The sequence below is a fragment of the Maylandia zebra genome, linkage group LG2 (assembly GCF_041146795.1).
Source record: "Maylandia zebra isolate NMK-2024a linkage group LG2, Mzebra_GT3a, whole genome shotgun sequence".
Classification (NCBI taxonomy): domain Eukaryota; kingdom Metazoa; phylum Chordata; class Actinopteri; order Cichliformes; family Cichlidae; genus Maylandia; species Maylandia zebra.
Window position 1 is genome coordinate 29161781 of NC_135168.1, and position 26863 is coordinate 29188643.

Consider the following 26863-nt stretch of genomic DNA (forward strand, 5'->3'; position numbering starts at 1 on the left):
GGTTAGTACACAAGGGAAGGTTTTCTTGGTGGCTACACAAAGGTGGTTTTTCCTGACTGTGGGCAGAGGAAGAGGGAAAGGTGATTTGCAGAGGTAACTGGATGGATGATGTGAGGACTGAGATGAGGAGATCTTACTTGGTGGATGAGGTGAGACTGCTCCGGGGAGGTAGATGGCCAGGTGAGCTCCTGAGTCAGAAATAAGAGAACTGTTTCCAACCTTATCCTTTCAGTGATCCGCGGGAGAAGGTGGCAGGTGGAGAAGGCGAGAAGCGTTTGCCTGAAGAAGCGTGAAGTGATGGCACTCCCTGTTCGATTACCTGAGAGAGGTCAAAGATTGGCTGTCAGATAATTCCCTAATTTTAAATGAGAAAAACTGAAGTTATGGTGTTCGATAGCCATATACCTCGAGACCAGCTTGTTGTCCTGCTGGGGCCCCTTGCTAACTCTCTCTCTCTGATTCTGTACGTAACCTGGGTGTCTATTTGGACAGCTCATTTATGCTCGATAAGCAAGTGTCATCTGTAGTTAAATATGGCTTCTTTCAAATGCGCCAGATTTCAAAAGCTAAGCATTATATACCACGCAGGGACCTGTAAAAACGTATCCACGCTTTTGTGACCTCCAGGTTAGACTATTGCAATTCTCTCTGCTGTGGTCTCCAAGCCTTCTCTCTTTGAAGGCTGCAACTCGTTCAGAATGCTGCGGCTCGCCTTCTTACTAGGAAAGCTGGGAAATTTGACCCTCTAACTCCGGCTCTTGTTGATCTACACTGGTTACCTATCAAATATCGCATTGAGTTTAAAATCTTGCTGCTCACTTGACCTCCTCAATCTGTACACTCCTTGTCGTGCATTAAGATCATCAGGTCAGTTACTCCTGGCCCAACCTAAGTTTAGACTGAAGACCAGAGGCGACCCTTTGCTTCAGCTGCACACAACCTTTGGAACAGCCTCCATGCTTCTATTCGTGCCTTGGACTCTATCCAATCCTTTAAATCAAGATTGAAATCATACTTATTTGACCTGGCTTTCCTGACCAGTTAATACCCTTTTTAAACTTTTTATTAAATTTATTATGTTATTATTAATTTTACTGCTGTTTTTATCTTCTTAGTAGATATTTTATATTCACGATCTGACCTTCCTTCTGTATTGGGGTTTGATGCCTATTTTATTTAACTCTTCTGGTCTATTAGTGCCTCCATTCTGTCTGTGTTAATGCCCGATCTGTACCCTGTTATTGACTTATGTTGTTTCTCTGTATTACTGTGAACCACTTTGGTGTGCCTACGGGTTTTTAAATGTGCTAAATAAATAAAACTGTATCGTATTGTGATGGCTACGCAGAAACTAGCGTCCAGAATCCTGAGCTGATGAGGTATTATGGGAAACAATGCAACTAGAAGCACAGAGAACAACAGGTAAGTACAGGTCTTTAAACAACAAACATAAGGCTAGGTAGTCGGTTTCCATGTGGTTAGAGGACAAACTGGCGAAAGAGAGATGACGACGCAAATCTTAAATACCATCTGTTGATTAGTTGCGGATCAGAAACAGGTAGGTAGTGCAGGTGATGAGAAGTGGCGGATACCTTGCAATCAGCAAATATAATGCAGTTTGCAAAGATAAAATTAAAAAATGAAATAGTATTTGTATGGCAGCCCCAACCATACTCATGTGAAACTTGACTCACATTTAAACAAAAACCAATCAGAGCAGCCCAGTGTTTCAAAAGCTGTCAAAAAGTGCGCTTGGGTCGAATCACTGCTCTGCTATCAGGCTTTGATTGACTGACACAACTGGCATTTATTCATGGGAAAATGTCAAGGATTATTAACTCAGGTTTAAGCTGTGATTGTGATTTTGTGCATGCTGCACAAGCCCATTTCAATCAACAAACTTTGCTGCATGCATGAATATATGGAGGGAAGGCGCAGAGCTGGGTCACTGACTGTCTGAGTAGAAGGGATTCATTTGTGTGAATAAGTGAGTTAATGAGTCCTTGAAATCCCCAGTAGCATTTATGTTGTGATTTCACAGGTTTTGACTTCCATCAGTATGAATCTGTAAGCTACCTGTGTTGCTATCTCTGTAGATTGGCCTGATAGTGTGGCACTCACCCATTGATTAGGTCTATTTCAGGTCTTATCAACACACATCGCTGCTGTGCCTTCATTGAGCGAATATTGTACTTGACAGTGTGTCTGAAAACATCATCATCAGCTTAGGTCAGCTGGATTAACAGAAATGCTTTGAAGTGACGAATGCTTTTGGCTTTTTATATGCATTTTCTTTTTTTTGTATCCAAGGCAGGTAAGGACTCGGCGAGACAATGCATGCATGTGTTAGTTATGCATGCAATGCAAGTCAATCATGGGTGTATTGTAGGAACAATTGTTGGCTGAGTGAAACACAGACACATCTATAGTCACTTTAACGAGTATTCAAATGCTTTCACGCGTCACACATCATTGCGGTTCTCATTATGGAGTATTTCTCATGGTTGTTTTCACTAAATTTCACCAGGTTTCCAGTGGGTTTTCTGAGAAAGCACAGCAGAACCTGATGAATTAATCTCATACATGCATTTTGGACTTACATTTCTTTTTTCGTAAGCTTTTCCGTTTGGTCTAGTAGTTGAGTTCTCGGTCAGCACCCTGACCAAGGTCCTTCTTGCTCTGTCGGTTTGGAAAGACATCCAATTCTTGAAAGGGTCTTAATGGGTCCAACCTTCTTCCATTTCACGAGTCTTTGTGTCAATGTGCTTCTGGGTAAACTCAAAGCTTTGGTAATAATTTTGCACCTTCACCCAGATCTATGTTTCATTATAATCAGAGGTTGAGAGAGATTCCAGTCACTGACCCCACTAACCTGCTTGTTGTTTCTCAGAGAGTTCCTTAAACTTCATTTCATGGTTTTTGACTTCACATGCTGTGAGAATTACTCATGCTGTTCCCGAGGCATGAAATGCTGCTATTTTGTCAGACGCCAGTGGGATCACAGACATGCAGACAGGGTGGCGTGTTGTATTGTGTCTCAGGACTCTTGGAAACCAAGCGATAACAGCCTGTTTTTAAATATATACAAAGTCTGCATTATGATGTTGGTGGTCTGGTGGTGAAGTAACCCAGCAAGCACAGCGAGGTTTATATCAGACCTGGCACCTTTGGGTATTGTACTCACTGGCTTAGGCATAAGGTTCAGGAAAGGTAATAGTCCCAGAATAAATCCTGCATGTTGAAAAGTGGTGCTGACACAGTCTATTTAAAGGTGACGTTGAGAGTTCCTTAACAAGTGTTCATATATAGTAGTTCGAGATTGCGTCCCTCTGCTGCCGTAATGCAGTGATATACCTTTGTGAGTATCCCATCTGAAATGTCTGACAGGTTTTCACAAAACACCCCGGGAATGAAAACCACCCCTTAAATTCTTCAAATGGGAGATTTTAGTTTTTTCCTTGTGAATAAATTTGGCAAAATGGGCTTTCATTCAGAATATTTTCATAACTAACTATATATCACCCAGATTTGTGCATGCACACAATTTCAGTGATTATAACTTCATCTGAATATGTATGTAGACATTAACACAGACGTTGTCAACATGACCTTTATCAGAATTATGAGATATGGGGAATTCGTTAAGCACTGTTGAAGCTGACTTGTTCTCTGACTTAATCATACAAAAGAAATTGAGATACGGGTTTATCAGCATCAAATTATCAATTTTAATACTTATCAATCTGATATTTCACTGAGTTCACAATTCGTCATTCTCTTTGTCAGATAGAAATCCTGTCAGTTATACCATTTTTTTAAGTTTGTCAAAGGAATAACAGAATGTATTTGGAGAACAGAAATAAAGACTTTAGCCAATAAGCCCACAATAAGCGTGTGGGCTGGTGCACATGGACAGCTAATTTTGGCATGAGTACATAGACACAATATAAACAGACTTGTACCTTTATCTGTTCTTCAGCAGCCAAAGAAAGGTCGTGTTTTAAGCAGTGATAGTGGACAATAAAGACAGCCTGGAATAATTTAGTCTCTAAAAACACAAACTACACAATAAAGCTCAAGGACATTATTATTTATTAGTGTAAGACCACCCAACCTGTCATCTAACTGAGCTTAAACCACTCACTGTTCTTATTTGTCTTCTTCCTAATACATCAGCCAATTGATTGGATGATCATCGGCAACAAGACCAAGCAAAGACATGAAGAGAAGAAGAAACTAAAGTCAGCAGCCAATAGGCAGGAATTCTGAAGGACTGTATTTCTACTTCCCACCTTTGCTCTTGTTTCCTCTCCTTGTTTTGATTAAATTAGACAATTAGTACCCGTCTGCCTGCTGACTCCCTGTCTGTGCTGTGTCTGTATACTGGGTCCTTAAACCAAACTATAGGGACATAAATTCTGGAAAGAGGAGAACAATGGAACTGGGGAGATTTGGGAGAAGTGGATCCAGATGTAGAAGCCAATGGTTTGTTAGACAGTAGGTGGCTGGAATTCAGATGTAAAGAATCCTAAAGGAAGAAAAAGCATCCTGTCTCCCCCCATCTTCCTCTGTTCACCATTCTAATTCACCAATCCCACAACCATCTGTCCATCCTTTACCCATCCTAGAAAGATGTGACTCTTCTCTCATATTTTGTACATTTTCTTCTCTGCCCTCTCTTTTGCTTTCTCCTGCAGAGCTGCATGTGCCTGACATCCAGTCACTGACCCCACTAACCTGCTTGTTGTTTCTCAGATGCTCATCTTTACTCTCCTCTCACCCCAAAAGATCAGGCCAGATAGCTGCCTGGTTCTGCTGGAAGATTTTATGTGTGGATCAAATGAGCTAATAACAAACCTTCATTTATGGTAATTATAACCCCCCAAAAATGGGTAGGGTTATCTGGGACACACTATAGCTCATCTCATCATGCAGGCAACCCCTATGCAGAAGGTTAGGAGCCTGGGTTTGAATAAAATTGAATTGAATTGAAAGGTGTCTCATTGATGGCCGTAGAATCTAACAGGAACACCAAAACTATGTAAAAGTTGCTGGATCATCCAGGTCTGAAACATGAAACAAGCCAGTGAGGAAGTGGCTTCAACCTGCATTCTTTCCAAAGGCAGGCAGTAGGAGAATCCCTTGGCTACAAATAAAGTCTAGTTGATGCATGCTCAGTAATTCAGGTAAAGACCAGAACGTTGGTTCAGTTCATCAGGACGTAGCATTTTCAGTGGGAGAAGTGTTTCATCACTCATCCAAATGATTTCTTCAGTCTCAGCTGACTGAAGCTTTCCCCAGCCTTATAAACAAAGCAGCTGCATAATGATCAAAACTACACAGCAAATCCAGCATGTCCAAATTAACACTGTTGGATTTGATTTCAACACTATTAAAGTGTCTATAGAGGTCCACACCAGAGAGTGTTAATTTAACTCTTTTTGGAGAGTTGGTACGTTAACTCTGATTTAGTGTTAAACACCAAATCTGTCTGGAGTTGATAATTTAACACTTGGTGTTAAGAGTTTATATATTAACTCTCAAAGAGGATTTTAGTTTAACTACGTAAGAGTTATCTTCTAATTCATTCTAAAAAGTGGGAATTTTACTGTTCTGAACTTCTAGAAATTTCTTTTGGAAATAAACATTTACTAAAAAGATGCAATGGTTTTTGAAAAACATTTATTCTGAACTGTGCACCACAATTTCAAAACATTTTCTGAAAGATGTAACAGTATACATGTTCTCACTTTCATTAGAATTTTGTTTATCAAAAGGTCTGACATGGTAAATGCAAATAACAGCATTCTCAACACTTATTTCTTCAATACAATATGCATGTCCTTCATTCATCCCTTTGTGGAACTTCAACGCACTTCTGCTCTCCCCCATATTCCATCTTCACAAGCATATCCTGTGCGGAGATTGAATAAAAATTAGTTGACACTAATTAATGGCACAAATAATCCAGTAAACAATTGCAGCACAGTAAAAAAAAAAAAAAAGGAATCCTTTTTGAGCCATTACTTGTGTAAAGTATTTTCCCAAAAGACAAGGACACGGGCAACAGGTAATACTGAACTAAATGTAAAACCTCAACCTTTTTCATTTTTACCTAAACCGTGTGCACAAAACTCTGGAGGGATCTATGCTAACGTAGAATCCAGTCAGGACGTCTGCTACTGCTGTTTGCTCGTTTTTGTTTTTTTTTTATGGGCGATCGTTTTCAGGCTTCAAGTAGCACCATTATACCAACATTTCACATTCTAGACATTGTTTTAGGTGTATTTGACCAAAGGTTTGACTGAAAATTCACATGCAAGCTTTTTTCCAAGGCTGTGGTATTTGCCCGCAAACAATACCTTTCAGCTAGCTAAAACAGAATATTATGCTATCACCGAGCAACATGGCTAATGCCTTTCACACAGCTTTGTCTCAACTCCAAAGAGCCACAGAAGTAAAAGCTCATAATAATAATTGAAACAATCTTTGAAAAAATGACTTACCAAGCATGGCAAACAACTCAAATATGTAGAGCAAAATGTTCTGAAAAGGCTTCACTTCAGCTTCGATTGGAGCCGTGCTGGGGGCGGAATCTGTGAATTTACTCTATTGGTGTCATAGCCCCTGTCGGAGTTCAGAGTTAAGAGGTCAAGAGTTAATGTTTCCATTGTAACACCTCCAGATTTGACATAGAAACATTCATTTTTAACACTCGATTTTAACTACTATCATTTTACACCTCAGAGTTACATTAAAAGAATGTGACTCTGCTTAGAGTAAAATTAACTCTACTTTTGCAAGAAGACTATTAACACCAAAACATTTAACACTTTTGAATTTGCTGTGTAGCACCGCTGCATAGCAATGAGCCGTGAGGTCAGTTTCATGATCGCAGATATAATTGCCATGACCATTTATTCTCACAGAGAATTAGAGAATGGCTGCAATCACAGCATTGTAAGATGGTGAAAGATGTACTCTTAGGCCCCTCCACCATTCAGCGATGGTCATTTCATTTTTACATAAATGGCTTTGATGTTCCACCACTCAAACCAGTCGGCCCAGGATGGGCTTAACTACACCATATCTATTTATGCAAGGGATCCTGGGGACTGAACAATTTCTGGTTGTTACAGACGTCTGCAGAGATGCGGCTCAGCAATCACCTTCTTGACAAGTCTCGATTCCCAGTATTCAAGTGTCTCTGATCAAGAGAACACTGTGATATCCCATTAATTTCCACAATGATCATAAAACATGGTTTGGTTTAGAGTAAGCCAACTTTGTGACCTTATGACGAACCTTATTATTATATTTGATAGTGAGAAATACCCCTCTAAATCATTTAATTATTAAAAACAAGTACTGGCAATACGAATAAACACTGAATAATGAAAAACTAGATATCATATTATTTTGAATATTAATTGCAGAACTTTGTGGGTGCATGTATACCATGTCAACAAAGGTGGTATCAGTTCTAAAAACTTCGCACATTGTCAGGGCTTCTCCTTGCGACGCACAAACAGTTGTGCTTATCTTTGTCCTTGTGTGTTCGGCTGTGATTAAAAGGGCTCTTCAGTCTAAAACTCATTATATCCTCAAAAATTCGAGCCGCTGGGTTTTAGATTATTAGTGGTGATTTTCTCTCACTCCACATGTTTGCAAGAGTACTTTTGTGCTAATGTTTGTGTGTGTGTGTGTGTGTGTGTGTGTGTGGACAGGGAGGAACAGATCTCAGTAGACGTTATTACACTGATAAACTGAGTGAGTATGTGTGTTCTTCATTATGTTTTCATCTGTGCCTACACTCATAAAGGTCCTTCAGCTGAAGTGAGCGGGTATTTTGCATTTATGAATGTGGCTGTATGCGTGGGTTGTGCTGAATTTATGCTGTCATTTATAACAGGATGCATTAAGTACAATGTGAAAACTCAGCTGCATTTGCATGGCAGACGTGCACGTGTTCCCATGTAAACTAGTGAGCATGTACGGTGCATTTGCATTTCTGTGTGCTTCTCTGCAGTTATTTCCGCATTTCCTGTAAAGTAAATTGTCAGTACCCAAAGAGAACAGACTGCTTGAGCAGATGTGCAGGAAACACCACCATTTCCATAATTACCTACAGAGAAAACATTCTCTGCAAAAATCTATTTAGTCCTCAAACGAATGTGCTCATAAAGTGACTGAGACAAACACAGTGAGCTGCAGGGCGAGGCTGTTCTTGAACCGAGTTAAATGGCAGCATGCTCCACTAAAAACTACTGTTTTAATCAATTTAATCTAAAGTAGTTCTAAAGTAACAATGTATGGGATTTTCATGTAATAAGAGCAGTTTTTCCATTTCATAACAATCTTACAAATGACCTAACATTTGTTCTTCTGAACTCCTTTGAGGCAGGGATTTGCATTTTTAGCCGAGTTTGGCCAGTTTAGACAAAATCCTCAAAATATAAAGTTTACTTTCTTCAACTGTAAAACTACTAAAACACTTACATGCTTTTACAACAACTGAGCATGTAAAAGTTGGTCAGAACTGAAGAGATTGGAATACCAGGAAGCAAGATTGCAGACATAGAGGACAGCTACAAGTACCTGAGAACCCAAAAGGCAAATGGGAACCATGAAGTGACCAGTAGGAAAGCTGAATCCACAAAATACCTGCAGCTAGTGGTGCAAGTCCTGAGGAGTCAGTTGAATTCTAAGAACAAGTTTTGGGAAATTCACACGTATGCCATGCTGGTTGTCAGATTCGCTGCTAGCTGGCCAAACGAGGAGAAGCCACAGACATCAAGACGAGGAAGCTCTTAAGCATGCATGGAGGGTTTCATCTCAAATGAGACTTTACACGAAGCAGAAGGAGGGAGGCCGAAGACTAGTCTGTGTCAGAACCAATAATTAGGATGAGACGATGAACATCCATGAGTACATCAGGAAGATGGCCACAACTGACCATGTGCTTAGTGAATAACTTGGCCAGCAGAAACAAGAAAAAGGAAGAGAAGCAAGAGGAGGAACCATCATTCAAAGACAGGTCCAGGCACGGCATGTACCACCGTCAGGCAGAAGTAGTGGGTGATATAGAGAAATTCTTCAAATGGCTGAACAAAGCTGGAATGACAGCACAGAGGCACTAATCATGGCAGCACAGGAACAAACTCTGAGCACAAGATCCAAAGAGGCTGGGGTCTATCACACCAGGCAAGACCCCAGGCTGTGTAAACATGCCCCTGAGACAATCCAGCACATAACAGCAGGGGGCAAGATGCTAGCAGGGAGGGCATACATGGAACGCCATAACCAAGTGGCTGGCATAGTTTACAGGAACATCTGTGCCGAGTATGGGCTGGAAGTCCTGAGGTCAAAATGGGAGACGCCCCCAAGGGTGGTCAAGAATGACAGAGCTAAGATCCTGTGGGACTTCCAGATACAGACGGACAAAATGGTGGTAGACAAACAGAAGAAGACGGCCATAGTGATAGATGTACATAGGAACATGATAAAATGCCAGGAGGTAAAATGACTAGTGTTAAAGTAGCCATACATAGTACACCATGCATGGCAGCAGGATATACACTCCTTGGTTTACTTGAAATAATTTTCTCAACGAAAATGTGACCTACAGCCCTGCAACAACAAAAAAGCATTCAGAAATTTACGTTTAAGAAGAAATCTCGTTCCAATATGAAAGAAAATATCTGAAGTGTTATGAGAAGCAGTGTCTACTGTAGATACCAATTTAATTAAATGTGATGACCGAAAGGTTTTATATTGTTAACTCAACCATTGTGTGACCAACTATTGAAATATTTCTTTTCATTGGACCTTGACAGAAGGCTTCCTGGTAAACTTGTCAAATGTAACTGCAAAGTGAATGTCTTTTTGTTGCTAAGGGAGAGACATTTGCTGTCCATAAATGAAATCCATTATGAACATGGGTGACTGGCAGTGGTTGCTTGTGCACCTATCAAAAAGACAAGACAAATGTATTTCCCTCAATTGCCAAAGCACTAATAACCTCTTCACTCTGAATCATAAAAAATTGGGGGTTTTTTCACCTTTTATGTTGCGATTCTGTGGTTCAAGAATAATTTGTGCTTTCATTACCTGTTTTAAAGTCAGTGGAATAAACATCTAATATGACTTTAATATCATGGAATTTCATCCACTAAACACCTTCTCCTGGGTCTTTTCACACAGTAAGTTTGTCTTTGATGTATCCAGTTTAGAGATAATGCAATAAAATGAGGTACCAAAGTAATATGTCAGATACCGCTTTGCATTCTAAATGAACCTTTGACACCCTAAAATCAGCACACACCAGATATTCATGAAATTAATTATTATTTTAATTTTGCCATACCTGTATACCTTCACTTTTAGGGTTACGGTTAGGCAAGCTGGGATATACTAGGTGAAAAGTAACGCTGCATTAAAATATGAGATGATTGTATGAACATAAAAACACATTAAATAAATTAAATAACAAGAGTTCCAACAGAAATAACTTGGTCCATAACTGTTTTGAATTTGATTAATATACTAATTGTTACTGCTATGGTTACTACATGCAATTAGCTGATTGACTAAAATTAATGGGTAACTATTTTAAGAACGGATTTCAGAAGAGAACGCAACCAATTCCGCTGGTTTCAGCTTCAGTGTAAATGTGTTATGTTGGCGTTTCAATGGTAAACCAAAAGCCAAATATAGATGGGTGTGCTTGTTTAAAAGGTGTATTGATAAAATGTTATCTTTTGGCTCAGGACTTTTATTGCAGTAAGATTAAAAAATGTTTAATTAATAAATTATATTAAAACACTAAAAATTATGTTCAATGATCCAGTAGTGACAAACCTAATCGGTGCTAGAGCTTTTAATATCTAGTTTTAGTGCCACAGAGTGAAAGAATGCACCAAAAAGAACCATTGTCTTAATGTTATTATAATGTTATATATGCCAACTGGGTATAATAAATACCAGATTATCTCTATAAATCTAACTGGCTAATATCATACTGGTTTTGTGTCTGGGTAGCCTTTGTCGTTTGTTAGACTGGGCAAAAGCAGCCTTTGAGGTTAACAGCAGGCCCGCTGGTTCAGACTTATTCCCGTGAACAAAGCAACACAGAACAGTTCAACCAGTTTTACTTGCTAGCAAGGGGAGCCCGCCCGGCAGCACCTCTGCCCTCGGTGTCAAAACCCGCTCCAAAGAACCAGCACCCCCCTGCAGCCTTTTTTTGTGTGACACACAGTTTACAGAAACACCTATTGTAAAACCCCCCAAGTTTTAAGTTTTATGGTGCGTCATAAAACTCAGGCACTGAGTGTGTGTGTATGCATGTGCGAGCATGTGTGTGTGTGTATGTGCACGTGAGTGTGTGTGGATGCGGGTGCATTTGTGTGACTTCCTACTGAGAAAGGGTCATCTCTCCTCACCCTGTATAGAGATTGAAAATGTGACGTCATTCAGGGGTAAAACCGCAAAGGATTCTGAGAACTCGTGGCAAGAGGTACTAGCGCACGCAGGCTTTCAATTGAAATCAGTTACACAGCGATAAAAAGAAACAAATAAATGGCAAGGAGCTGTTGTATTATTAACTGCAATAGCCGGTTGCATGTCAGCCACGGGAAGCCGACGGGTAAAGAGATCAGTTGTTATCGGATTACATCGTTGAAGAGAAATTGTTCGAGCCATGTTTCCGAAGTAACAAAGAGGCGACGGATGGCCTGGATTGCAGCCATTCAAAGACCAAATATAACGTCCTAGAACACTCCAGCTCACAGGTTAGTCTGCTCCAAGCATTTCCACAAAGGTCAGTCTTCTGTTGTAGTTAATGCGTCATTTTTCATAACATAATTGGTGATATAGGTTACAAGCAAGTCTGGTGCTGAACAGAAATTGTCGCGGTATGCTCCTTTGTTTATTGTGCATAAATAGTGAATTGTCCTGACACAATATTGCGTTTCGCTTCTGTTATTACCATGGTACATTGACAAAAACATGTAGTTTTATTCACAGGATAAAACATTTTTTTTGTATCACTAATTGCCCAGTACGATTACAGCATACAATATTATTGTCACTGCTACATTTCTGTAACGCATACCAGAAATTATTTCCACTGCTAATTAATTACCGTTGAGCTCAAAGGTCCTATTAATAAACAGTTAACGAATGTGTATTTATGAAGACGATTTGTGAGACTGGTAAACTTATGATAGGTACGATGGTCTTTCGTTCTACACGGTGCATTTCAAGGTCCTGTACCCATCTGTCGGTAAACTGTACCTGGGCTTGTTTCAGTGACCTAAAGTTACTAAACTTCATGAGTGTATGCACTCACTCCAAGAACCGTATAATTATAAATATGAGCGTGGTGAAAGTTGGGCAGCACGCTAACGTATTTTGTCCACTCTGTGTGCTCGTAAGGGTCTAACCCTTTCACTCCTTTAATTTTTTCCTCGTATCTTTTCTTTGACTTTTCATCAAGTCTGTCTTTGTACGGACCAGCATTGTTCTCCTTTGTTTTGTACATACCTTTTTTTTTGGGGGGGGGGGCAAAGAAAAAGCAAGAAGGTATTTGTGTCATGGTCCTGGGTCGGTGACCCAGCGCTTTAAGTTTATTATTATCATTTTCCAGTTTATTATGATGATTGTTGTTTGAGTTCTACGTGTTATAGTCGGTCTGCATCTGTATCTCTGTCTGTCTATGGTGTCACCCCGTCTGTTTGTGAATCTGTCTGTTTAGTTCAACGTCTTGTCTGGTTCCCTGTGTCTCAGTTTCCTGTTTTATTGTGAAGGTCTGTGTCATATGTCAATGTGTTCAGTTTTCCCTTTCTCCTGTTTTGTTAGCCTAATTTCTCCCAGCTGTGTCTCCCTTCTGTTGCCCATTTCCTAATTACTCCCCTGTGTATTTAAGCCCTGTGTTTTCCTGTGCTCCCTGTCGCGTCGTACCCTCAATTAGCTGTGTGTTCTGCGTCTATGTTTCTAGTGTTTAGTCTCCTGCCCCAGTTTAGTATTTCTTTTCCAGTGTTTCAGTCCTTGGTTCCGCTGTTCTGACTTTTGGTGAGTTTAGTTTGTACGAGGTTTTTCCCAGCAATAAAGCTGCACTTTAAGTTTCACGTCCGTGTTCGAGTTCTGCATTTTGGGTCCACCACTCCTGCTTGCCTGCCACACAGCGATTCATGACAATTTGAACCGGAGAATGAACGTTTTGCGGTGCTGCAAATGCTTGCGTTTGATGCGGTACTTGGATTGTTTTGCCACGAGTTCCCGGCATGCAATGCACGAAAGTCATGTGGTCTGTCAATCTCTATAACGCTTAGTTTCCTCTAACGGTTTACCATATACAAACACAGGTGAGGAGATAAAGAGCAGGAAGTAAAACATCCTCACTAAATAAGAAAGCAGAACCTTCACATATGATGTGCCTACAGTTACACTATAGCCCCCCTCACCATTCAACAGGCTGGGGAAGACAATAGAAACAAAGAATGTCTTTGATCATGCAGTTTAAGGAAAGGCTTACAAATTTAAGTACAATAATGGCAACATTTAAAAATTTCAACCTAACATTAAGTAGTTCAGTTACCTCCCTGTACATGCAGTCCAGGCTATTTTACTGGAATCCACAGACCAGACCATCCACAGACAATACCACACATTCACCCCTCCATGAACAATTTTTCCTTTTTTGTTATCTACTAGTTAGCTTATAGTTAGGCTAGCTGTCAACGTCATCACTTCAGTCTCGGATTTTAAAACACAATTTCCTACTAAAGGTTTAGGGTTACTATGGATTAAGATAGTTAGGATCTCTGGCAAGCAAAACTCAATACACAGAAGTATTTGTGTCTGTCCCAGTATCCTTTCAGATGAGGAGCTGCCAAGGCAGTACTGCAAATCAGTAAATGTAAAATATTTGTCATGGTTCTGGGTCTTAGAAAACGTATGAGCACGAAAACACTGGATCAGTCATATTATGCATCTCTTGGGCCTGAAAACTACGTGAGGTCATTTAGTTTTTTTAAGGGTTTGCCCTCATCTCTGTCATGATCACAATGTCTTGTCTCCATGTTTACTTATCTCAATTTGTGTCCCTTGCTCTCGCTCCATTGTTTGCTCTCTTCCCAAGTTGCATGTCTTAGTCCTTAGATCCTAACAACTTTAACAACCTCTGTCCAATGTCTAATCTACCCTTCATCTCTAAAATACTCGAAAATGTAGTTGCAGCTCAACTTGATTCACACCTGGTTAATAACAACATCTATGAGGGATTTCAATCTAGTTTTTGCTCATGTCTAATTGGAGCTGACTATGGTCTTCTCAACATTCTCGTCCTTTTGGATCTGAGCTCAGCCTTCAGCACCATCTCTCACTCCGTCCTTCTAAGCAGACTTTCCTCTCTTCATATCTCTGACACACCCAGCTTGGTTTCAATCATATCTCCTTGACCGCTCCCAGTTTATTCAACTGAAATCATTCTGCTCTCATCTATTCCCGGTCACCTCTGGTGCACCCCAAGGTTCAGTCTTAGGCCCTCTTCTCTGCATAATATACATCCTCCCTCTAGGTACCATTTTCTGCAAATTTGATTTTGACTTTCACTGTTTTGCTGATGACACCCAGTTATATCTCTCCTGCCGGCCTGAGTCCTCCCTCCCTCCTTCTTCCCTTACTATCCAAATTAATATCCTGGTTTAGCTCTAATTTTCTCAAGCTCAATGAGAATAAAACTGAAATCCTCCTTATTGGCACGGAATCCAACCACTTCACTGGCTCCCAGTGAAATTCCGGATAATATACAAACTTCTTCTGCTCACCTTCAAGGCCATTCATAACCTTGCTTCTGCTTAGCTGTCTGACCTGTTAAGCACTATCTCTTCTGCCCGCTCACTTCGATCTTCTTCTTCTATCCAGCTTGCTGTGCCTTCTTTCCGCCTCAGCACCATGGGAAGCAGAGCTTTTAGCTGCTCTGCTTCCAGGCTGTGGAGCTCTCTACCCCCAGATATAAGAAACACTGGTTCTCTCCCCCAGTTTGAATCTCAACTCAAAACGTATCTGTTCAAATCTTCATATTCACTGTGAACCCACTGTTTGTTCATTTTATCTTGTGCTTTTGTTTTTATTGTTCTTCATAGTGTCATTGTTCTATTATGTGTTTTATCCTATTAAATGGGAGACGGAGGCTAAAATCAACATATCAGAGGACAGTTGGCTAAATATATGTAGGACACAGATGGAAACTACTAGTTTGGGTTATTGGAGGGAATTCACGTGGAAAATTTTTATTAGGTTTTTTGTAACACCCAAAATAAAATACAAACAAAAAGGTCAACATACAGATGGATACTGCTGGAGAAACTGTGGAGAAAACATGGCAGATCATATATTTTGGAAATGCCCAATAATCCAACCATACTGGAGTGAAGTGGTCGAATCAATTTACTTGGTGCTGCGTGGACAGTAGCAAAAACCTGACGACATGGGACCTGAAAAGAGGTGGAGGGGAGCTCCCCCAGACTGGGCAGATCTGAGGGTTTCCCTGTGCCATTATGTTATTGTCAGTGCGTATTATATTTGTTTGTTTGTTTTTGTTTTTTTGCTGTTTTTGTTTTTTTCATATGGATGACTGTCATAATTACAAAACTTTCAATAATAAAAAAAAATCCTATTGTAAAGTGTCCTTGGGTGTCTTGAAAGGTGCTTTATTAATAAAATTTATAATTATTATTATTTCGTCTGGGTCTCAGTATATTTCCTGCATTTCCTTGACAGTCCATTATCTTACCTGCACTGTGTTCAGTTTTGCTTCCCCTGTCTGGTTATGCCTGATATGTTTCCCATCCTTTCATTTTCTGGTGTCCTCTATCTTCCTCTGCTTGTTGTTGTGTCGTGCCCTCATGCTATGTGTTCCCAAGTTATCTGTGAGTTCTTTAGTCTCTCTGTTTTGGTTTCCACATTGCGTGAGTTTATGTTTTTTTGTGTCTTTGTTTTTTGTTGAGCTTTCAAGCTACAGCTTTGTTTCCAAGTTAGCAGCTCAAGAGACTTTCAGTGCTTTCTTATAGGGGTGGGTTTTTATAATCGATTCATCGATTAAAATCAATTCTGGCTTGGATAACGTAAAATCGATTCATTAAAATCCTGAATCGATTTTTTAATATAAATTTATTTTGCCCGAAATGCCAGAATCTCTGGTGACATCTCACAAAATTTCAACAACCACCAAACAGTTAAGACAGTAAATGAGAGCAGGTACAGGGATTCTGCACATAGACTTAAACACACAGCCCAACCCGCGGATCAGAATCAGTTAGATGTCGCCTTTCTCACGGTTGGGGCTGAAAGCCGACAGCTGCTGATTCTGATCTGTCGGCGGGTCCGCGCTTTGTGTTTACGCCCTTTATGCACTGATTCTAAAGCTGTTAGTTTGATCTCTCTCCAAACAATATTGACCGAACCAGCAGCAAAAGAAGATCCAAACGCTTCACATAAACATCATCATGAATTCACTCTGACTTTTACTGTTTTGCTTCCATCGCGATGCGCAGCTCTCTCTCTCTCTCTCTCTCTCTCCCTCTCTCTCCCCCCCTCTCTCTCCCTCTCTCTCTGTACTTCAAGAACAGTTTCCCTTTCTTCATTATTCGCTTGCTTGTTACGCACAAGTCTACTGTTGCTTACAGCGCTGTCGGCCGCTGTTTTTTTCCCTTTTACATTCTTCCGAAAAGAAAACCTCATTTCTGCTGTTCAATACTGAACAAATTTAAACTTTTTAAAATTATTCAAAATGCAAAATGCTTAGCCGTGTCTCTAATAAAACCGCTGTAACGTCAGAGGTAATGTTCATTAATTAATGGTTTTCTTTCGTTTTTGATGTACTGCAGAATATTTTTATAAAATCCCAGGCCAGGAAAATCACCTTCATGTTTTTCTGTGTTTTATCCTCAGCTACTTTGACACTGCTGTGACGCTCACACCTGTGATAGTCTTGTCAGCTTCCTTTTTATTGATACAAAAATATGTAAATGTACTGATCTGAATTATATTTCTGACTGTCAAAATTTCCCAGATTTAATTCGAATCGAATCGAATTAAATCGAATCGTGGATCGAATCGATTCGGGACCTTGTGAATCGGAATTGAATCGATTCTAGAAATCAGTGACGATACCCAGCCCTACTTTCTTACCTGCTAAATTCAAGGGTTCAACTGTTACCAGTGAGCTCAATACAACACTGTACATTGAGTCCCTGCTCTTTCAAAGAGTTACTAAACTTGCAAATCTGGAAACTGTATATTTAGAGACTCTTCATGATGCTTTGCCACCTGGCCAGTTCCCTCTGAGACAGTTTGTAGCGCTACTTAACTGGTTTCCCCAGAGACAGAAACTCAGACCTAGAGACTGACTTTGTGGCCTCAGCCAACTCTGGACCCTCAGAGGCTCTAAAACCAATGCAGACTAGGGATGGGTATCGTTTAGGTTTTATCCGATACCGGTGCCAAATCGGTACTTTTGAAACGGTGCCGGTGCTCAAACGGTGCTCAAACCGGTGCTTAAAGAATGGAGAACACAAAATTGGTCCAAAAACCTCTCATGTTCAGCTGGTTTTTGTAAAAAGATAACAATGTTAGCCTTTTCTGCAGGTATGGGGCATATATGGTATCACTCTTGGCTGGAAGCAGTGCTTAAAGAATGGAAAAAACACAAACTTTGTCCAAAAACCTCTCATGTTTAACTGTTTCCCACTTTTTCTTTGGTCATTTTAGCCTTTTTGGCCAGGGTGAAGGGAGTATCTGCCATCAAACAAGAAGACAGCCGCATGTAGCCATGATGATGTTTGCTAGTTCACCTTACATGCATTAATTTAATAACGTGGTTAGCCTACTCAACGTAAATTACACACGAACAACATTAAGCTACTCACGCAGAGAAGAACGGCTGCTGCTGCCATCATCATCCGTCATCATTTCTGCTACACTGGCAGGGCTAGGGGCCAGGACTCTCCTCTTCGTGTTTTTGGGGATGTTGCTAACTCTGGGTCTGATAACAGGCACCACACCCGCAGTAGATGCGCTCGGTGTGAGGTCTGGCAGCAAGCTATCAAATACGGCGCATTTCTCGGCTTTTAAAAAAAAGCCCGCTATGCGTCGCCAGGTGTTTCATCGGATTTGAGGTGTTACCTCCTTTGACAGTATCACAGTAACAGCTTAAAGCACTTGTTGCAGGCTGCTGAGTTTGCATATTTTGCTGTGAAGTACAGCCAGACTTTTGACCGCATTAAAAATGCCCAAGGCGGGAAAAAAAAGCACCGAAATGTGCGCTGCTTTTTGGTCTGGTTACTACCGTTTATGTCAGAACCGGTGGACACCGGTACCCATCCTTAATGCAGACTCAGCCGAGCCGTCCAAGCCTCCTGCATCTGCTAGTTTCCTGACGCCACGTGCCACGGACCCACACTGCTGATTGACATGGAGTCTGCAGGGTCCTGGCATGGGGTTCTGAGCCTGTTGTGTGCCCTGTACAGTGCCAGTCTGCTCCTTCTCAGCCAGAGGTCTCTGCACCATCTGGTCCTTTTGCACCTGAGGTCTCTGCGTCATCTGGTCCTGACCTGCCAAAGGTCTCTGTGCCATCTGGTCTCATTCTACCTGAGCCAGTGGTTTGTGCTCTGCCGTCTGATCCGGCTCCACTTGAGCCAGAGGTATGGGCTTCTCCATCCTGCTTTGGTCTTACTTCCCCTGAGGGCACCATCTCTAACGTCGGCCTGTTTTGGACTCCTGTGGTCCTGTTTTTTTTTTTGTTTCTTTATATTCTGAGCCCTCCATCCAAGCCCCCTCCACCATATTATAGTTTCTTTTAACTGACACACACTTGGACAATATTTTCTTGTCCTGGTATTCAGGAAATTTTGCATGACATGATATCATGCAGTGCTTTTAGAAAGTAGTTTTCTTTAAATCCTGAAAAAACTTAAAGATGTTTATACTTCAGTACTAATGTTGGGATGTGGCTTTATAGTGATATAGTGATTTTCATACACTGAGAAATAGACCATAAAACAACATCTTGGATTGGAGGCCCACATACATGCATTGCATGTCAGCTTAGTTTACTGGGCCTTGGTCTTCAAAAGAAATATAGATTTATAATGATATTCTTACAAAGCAGATATGGCACAAGCGCCTTTCAGTCCAGTGTTAGAGATAAGGGAAATATTTCATCATTTAGAAGCCTTATTCAAGTATAATGCTAAATATAATCGGTTGAGTCAAGGTGAGTTAATTTGTCAGTGCTGTAGAGAACAGCTCAACCAAAAGAGAAGTGGTCCAACAGTACCTGTAAAAGTACATTCGGCTCATTTTAAAGAAGTACTGTTATGTAGACAATAGAAATACTGTAGATTTAAAACAAAGATGCTGATTCTATGAGCTCTAATTACTTTATGCCTATCAATTCAATAAACTGAAAAACTTTACACCTCCTTACGAATAACATTAACCAAACCAAAAGAGTCTCCGTAGTACAACCTTAATCCAAGTACATCTGTATGTCAAACTCATAAATGTCCTTCATGGCAGTAATTGTCTTTATTTTTACCTTTTTAATGGCTTTGACAATGAAAACACCTCCCCTCTGAGCTCCTCACCTCAGGTAAATTAGAACACATGCCTCCTGACGTAAAAAGCAATTATCTAAAACCACATGAACTTAATAAAGAAGTGACAAAGTCTGCCTCCCACCCTGTGGCTTTATATCTCTGTCTCTCATATATACTAAACATAAGGTGTGTGTAATCATTCAACAATTACTACTGTACCACAAATTGTATTACCTTTACCTTAATTTTTTAAGGGAGAAAAAACAGTTAAACTGATATACTGCTGATATTAAAGGGTAACAAGGTTGTTACTGCTATCAAGAAGATATTGATGGTTTTGTGAGTGCTTTTGCCGTCCCAGTAACTGACAAAAACAACTTGGTAAATGTTGTAGGTACCTCTATGTATCATTCATCAGTCTGTAAGATAAATGTAAAGAAGGCTATGCCAATCATGTTTGCTATTATGCCAACAAGAGTGTGCATTTTTTTCAGCTGTGTAATCTACTACTTATTCATGACACAGGAATGTTCTTCGTTATGTGACTGAGACCTTAGCATTGTTTTTACTGACATACTGTATCCATAATGTGAATTAGTTTGCATGGTGAGTACATTAGTAATTTAATCACAGATACAAATGATGGATGAGATCACCAATTGGTTCGTGCTTTGTTTTGATGCCTCAGAATTAGCATTTTGAGAAAAAAGTAGAAATGACCAAATCAAGATGAGAGGTGGAATGCTAAGGCCTCAGTTATTCTGGCCTAGAGACCGGTTGGCAAACCCCGGCCAACCTCTGATCACTCTGGAGAAATGTTTATTCCTCAGCCAGTTGATGAGTGCTAACTTCTGACTATCACTGTCTGAAATCGGTCACAAAGAGGGTTGCCACAGGGTTTGTATCTCATTTCTCACAGATTCACAACCGCTGAGTAGTTGAGCAGTGTTTGCAGAAAACTGCATCTTCCATCCAAATCATCAATCGAGAAGGAGGCAAATACTTTTTCACAGCACTAGAAATACGTGGAGACCCTGTGAAGACTGTCTGACTTTTAATTCCTCATCCCCCAGGACCTGACATGAACTCTAAACACAACCTCTTTAGTGAAGAACACACTGCTTCTCAAAGAAACTGAGGGAAGCCAGCCTGTCCTCACAGCTGCTCGTATCTTTCAATAGTAGCTCAGTGACATGTATACTCAGAATTTTAGTGTGGTTTGCCAGCTGCACTGGGACTGACAAGAAGGCTCTTGAGAGAGTCCCCACCAACACTCAGCTACCTTTACAGATGTACAGAGAATGGTGGTTACGTCGGGCCACAAACACCATTAAGGACACTTCTAATGCTGCCTACCACCTTTTCACACTCTGGAAGGTGCTACAGAGCCACAAAGCCTCATACATCCAGAATACATTAAAGCTAAACGGCGTGTCATAATATTGCACACTACTGCCACTCTGTGCAGTGCATATGTGTGTATTTCTTGTAATTGCTGTGCGTGTACAGAAATAAGAACTTACATCAAGGTTTTACTTTATGTGTCTAAATTGTGTGCAGTGCTCAGGGAGCTTCTCTGAATTTCATGGTATACCTGTATGATGACAAATAGAGTTCTTCTATTCGATTCTATTCGATTCTATTAGCTTATTAGTGTTAGGTAACAAATCAAATCAGTAGTGAAACTGGTTTGACTGGAACAAAGCCTGTATAAAACTTTTATAAAACTCTTAGAAAATTGCCTTTGACCCTCACCTCAGTAAAACATTCCCTTCAGAGTTTATGGGCTCAGTTAGTAGTTTGACATATCTGTGTGTCCCCAAATCACTAACTAGACATTTTGTATATTTTTAATGGTATACTCATTGCTGAAATCCATCCCTCACTGGTCACATCCAGCTTTAGAGTACAAAGGTGGTGATGGCAAAAATGCTCATCTCGAGGCTTATAACAGTCCATCTGTTAGCTGACAGTAATCAGCCACAGATCCTTGACATCCCAGCCAACTAAGTTGATCGACCTCTAACTTTAAGCCTTCACAAACTCCAAATGGATAAAACGATGGACGTTTCTGGTTAGATTTCTAATATTAACTCAGTACTTGCTGACTAACATACATACAAAATCTTAGTATGTACCGTATAACTGACAAACCAAGCAGTCTATTAAAATGCATGATTTGCCACACATATACCACAATCACCTTATGTTGCATTATGTCTCAAGACCAGTTGAAACAACAACATCTGCCCAGGTTGAGATGCACTGACTGAGCCGGAGACATAGAAAATTTCATTTGTCATTTTTTATGATCTTCAAAAGATGAATTTAAGGAAACAATGATCACTTCAAGCACAACCAAGTACTTGATGACTGATCCCATAGATTTCTGCAGACTACAAGAACAATTCAACTTCATTAATCCAAATTCCTCATGTGGACAAAAAACCGTCAAAGACTGGGTATTCTTTTTAAAACACAAGCTGCACCAAAGGCTTCAACTGATCTCAAAAACCTTTTGACTCGTCTTTCAGTAAAGTTGGAGCAAAGTCACATTACTGTATTTCTGATCCATGCATGTATACTTAATTAAAAAAGACAGTTTGAGGACAGTTTTGTGTATGTCGCTATATTCAGGATAAAAAAATAAAAAACAAACAGTTGATCTCATAAGTGCACTTCTTTAACCAAATCCTCTTCCCTCATCTTCTTACCCACTGATGTTTTTACTTTCAGAAAGGGAAACCAGGCTAATCTGCTGGGTACTTTAAAGTCACAAAATCAGAATGTTAACCGACATAACAAGCATTTGAATAAAATTAGCTGAATTAAACAAGGCAGCCTAAATTATCCCTCAAATTTCAATCTTTCTGCTCATTAATGCTTCAGATTTGCTCTTGTTTCTCCCTTTTTCTTTTGGTTTAGAGAAAACTAGGCTAATCTCCCGACTCTGTGGACTGAGGCAATTGGCCAGAAAGCCCAATTTTCAGCCAAGGACACTGTCACATGTTTTGTGTGTGTGTCTGTGTGTGTGCGTGTGTTCTTGTACTTGTTTGCAGTGGTCCTACTTGGAATGGTCCTGCCCTACCACACTGCTCATAATTACATCTGTCTGCCTCTTTTTGTCCATGTTGTTCATTAACATGTACAGACAGACCACGCTGCAACCACACATGCACATGTGAGTAGAACTAAAGCCTGTTTGCACATCATTAGTATTGCCATCTCATGCGATTTAGGAATTACCCTCCTGCTGTGTTTTATGTGTCACATTCACACGGGACAAGGAGACCCTGTGTTTTACACAAATTTACCAACATCTGTGGCCACCAGCTACAGGCTCAACATTAATATTAATGTGTTGCCATGCAATAAGCATAAAGTCCGTTGAGAGACAACACGAATGTCATCCATCTCATCGTCCTTCTAGATTTTGCTTTTTGGATGTATTTAAATTAGTTTCTAATTATATGAAAAAAATGCTGCCTAAATTGTCATTTTTCATAATTGCCAACGGGGCCTCGTTAACGTTTTTACATGAACGAGGCAGCAGAAGGATGTGGAGAACACAAAAGACTTTTTGTCTTGTGCACCTGTTCACAAATATGAAAATCTGTTTGGCAGATCTGTTCACGAAGAGCTTCAAATAAGAAGGTTGCTGATTCATGACCGACTCTGTGTTTGTTCTTGAGTTTCATTTTTCTGTATCAAGCCTTTGTTCATAAACCTGCTTTCAGACTAAATACTTCTGGGTATCATTGGAATCTCATTTCAGCTCCTTTATTTTCTCCCTGCATTACTTTCCTATCTTGGTCAATTAGGACGTTCATTGTTAGCTGATATTTTATGGTTAGCGCTGACAAGTCAAATGAGCATTTCCTCCATTGCATATAGAGCTTGGGATCATGACATCATGTCAAGTGCAGTGCATTATGGGACTGTTTCATGCAAGTCCAAGTTGATAATGGAATATACTTCTTTTGGTAATACAGTGGATACAGAGCCAAGTGTTTTTCAAGGTTTATTAACGTGTTTTCCTCTTTATTACTTGTTAGCTTCTGTTTGTTCAGTTTTGTGTGGAAAACAACATGGGAGCAACTACCCAGAATGCATTGCAACTTCTAAGCTCTATAGGTTTACTGTGCATTACAGATTAAATTGGAATGCCCGAGTCCCAAGTCAAAAGTTTCATTTGGAACATTCCCTCAAATCAGATTTCCAAACTGAAAATTGGATCAGCCCCACCAACTCCAAGTTAATAATCAAGGATGGCGTCAGTGCACGCAAACAATAGTAAAACTGTAAAACCTTTCATCTGTACTACCACTGTATTCGCCACTCACTAAATAAACCATGCACAGACTCCATCAGTGGGTGTCCTGCAGCTGTGTTTTTGACCATTGACACATTTTAATGGAATTTTCTAGTGATTCATCAGTGCATAGATGCTCACAGGGTACTCACTCTACGGCATGCTTTTTATTTTATAAGCAAATTTCATATTAGGAAGATACTGATTTGACATTTGGGATGAACAGCAGTTTAATGCTGATGGAAAAACTCAGCTGTGTATCTGTGAATATGTGAATCTATTGGGCTGATGAGTCAATGTTCTTCTGTGTTGTTTCTTATTTACTGCACCAGTTTTTAGCAGTAGTAACATACAGGTAGCAGCATGGAAGAAGCTGACAGCGGTATAGAGGGATTTGACCTGGTGTGGCAGCAACTTTTGTTTGTAATAGTTTGTTACTCTAACCACAAACCACCGTTCAAGTTGACACAGTGATCATGTCCATGCGGGCTTCACTTTGTATCATTTGTTATGAGTGCCCAATTATTGTTTGGCTTCACATGTGTTGGGAAGCCTGTATTGCACTAACGGGAACATAAGTATTGATTACTTTGCTTCACCTGTCTTAGGCACCTGTCAGTGATACTTCATATGTAACGTGAGTGTAAGGAGGTGCACTCACAGTGAGACTTACAGAAGCTTGACGGGCCATGAATGGCACAGTGCGTAGTGTATAAGCCGTGAGACCAGATTTCCCGTGCTTCACTCGCGTACGTCAGTTTGAAGAGGAAAAAGAACTCCACGGGACTCCGATGTGAAAAGATGTAACAAAAAATTTATTCCACAGTTTGCATCTTACAGGAGTGGTCAGGTTTAACTTATCCTCAACAAAATAACCTACTACAGTAGGAAAACCGTGTGGCTCTGTTCTACCCTGCTGCCGCGTATAGCTTATGCCGTGTTAACTCTTTTTCTCTCTCCCCCCTCCCGCACCGCATGCGCTAATTTGCATACATCCGTGATGCCCGGATTTTACTATAAACACGAGTCTTTAAGGCACATGTATTCATGGTACTACGTAACCAAACCAACACAGCAATAAAATAATTTTAGTTCCACCATAAACATGCATTTACTTCCTAAATTATTAATTACACAAACAATCTTAACAACAGCAAAATATAAATACTAAAACATATGAACTATCTTAACTTGGCTCCCACACGTAGCAATGATTAAAAGTAGTGCAAAAAAAAAAACCCGGAATAAATACATATTCACATCTTTCATTTAATTTATCAAGACCCTGATGTGATCAAATTTTTAGCAATAAATACCCACTGATATGAATTTAAGTGAGTCAGATTTTATTTCCAGATGTGCCATTGAGCCTCATGTTGCAGTGCTCATAACTGTGGCATCCAAGTTTTAATCTCCAGTCATGGTAATACAAAAGTACACAAGTTCTTACTTCTAAGATTATACATATTGAGCCATAAAAAATAATGTTGTTCTCATCAGGTCTTAAAACTGGCTAAAAATGACATCAGATAAACTGCATTATTAAATACATATTAAATACATAAATAAATGTTAAAACTAAGTATACCCTTACACTTCTATTTGTGGGGTCACCTGTTGATGAATACGTTGAGCCACTTACCTAGGACACGCTAACCTCTGCATGGTACCTTGTTTTTTAAAATGTTTGCATTGATTGTTCAATTGAGGACTAATTGATTAACTGCTACCAGAAATTACATTCCCACAAATCTCTTTTGCGTTGGCAATAATACCTGTTATCCTGTGCAGTTTGAACTCTGTATGCTGGTTGGTAAACTGTTCCAGTGTTCATTGTAGGTGTTGAGGTAATGTTGACATGATTAAACAATGACTGAATTGAATGATGGTTTGTTTTCACGCCCATTCACAATGTCAGATTATCCCCATGTTCCCTTCATAAGCAGAACAGGTTGTGCTTTTGTTGGATAGAAACACAAAAGAGGAGTCAAGAGTTGCTGCAATCCATCCGTGAATGTAGATGGAGTCTTTAAAAAAAAACAAAAACCTTCAAACACTTGTTTTCTTTCTGCTTGAACTGTGAAGCTAACTGGAAATAAACTAGTTTCAGGTTTACTGATAATTCATCTTTACAATGAACATGCCTGAATAATTTACCATTAACACTGGAGCTTTACAGCGCCAGTGTTCTATTTGTCTACCTGTCAGTTTGCCTTAACTCGAACCAGTAGTCCACCAGCTTATTTTGACAACCAGCCTGCCAGCATCATTCTGTTTTTGTTGTGCTGTGATATGATACAAGTAAGAAATGATGTACCATTAAGCTCCCATTAAACGTGGAGTCTCAAATAGAAGCGTGTCTCTTCTAATCACAAGAGAAATGTCATGTTTTGGCAGCTAAAGCAAGTGCTTGAGCTCAAAAAAAAAAAAAACCCGAGTCAAATGTTATTTTGTCTGCTTGTCATAGATCTACCGTACACATACACAGCGAGCTGTCTCATGAAATAAATGCCTGCCTTTGTTAAGCATCAGATGACCTTCATTGTCAAAAGAAAATAAAGCCTGGCTGATGAAGTTATATGGTTGGTATACAGCCTGTAAGGGAAGCTGCTGGGTATTGGCTTATAAAAGAAAGAGGCTCACATGAAACAGTTAATTTCACATTATTTGTGTTGTCATACGACAAAACACCGTTCAATATGCAGGTTGATTCCTTGAAGGATTCATTTTTTTTATAAATCCCTGAAAATCGCATGAGCTGTCACGTTCATAATTTGCTCCCTCAGAACCTCGCACATCCAAGCTACACATCCACCCTGCCTTCTGTTTGAGGCTCTTCTTACCTGACTGATGTTTGGGATCAAGCAGCACAGTGAAGCAGAACAGGATAAGCAGCTGGAGGTGTCACAGTGACGAGTGTACACCTTTATTATACTTTCAGATCTGCTGG

General features: G+C 40.0%; 1 long non-coding RNA gene across 1 annotated transcript; it reads right to left on the reverse strand.

The window, feature by feature from the left end:
• Positions 1-5665: 5665 nt before the first annotated feature.
• LOC143413731 (uncharacterized) lies at positions 5666-6590 on the reverse strand. Its single transcript, XR_013094344.1, has 2 exons — positions 6507-6590; positions 5666-5914 (listed from the first exon to the last, which is right to left on the reverse strand). It is a non-coding gene; the product is annotated as an uncharacterized LOC143413731 (long non-coding RNA).
• Between the last annotated feature and the right edge of the window lie 20273 nt (positions 6591-26863).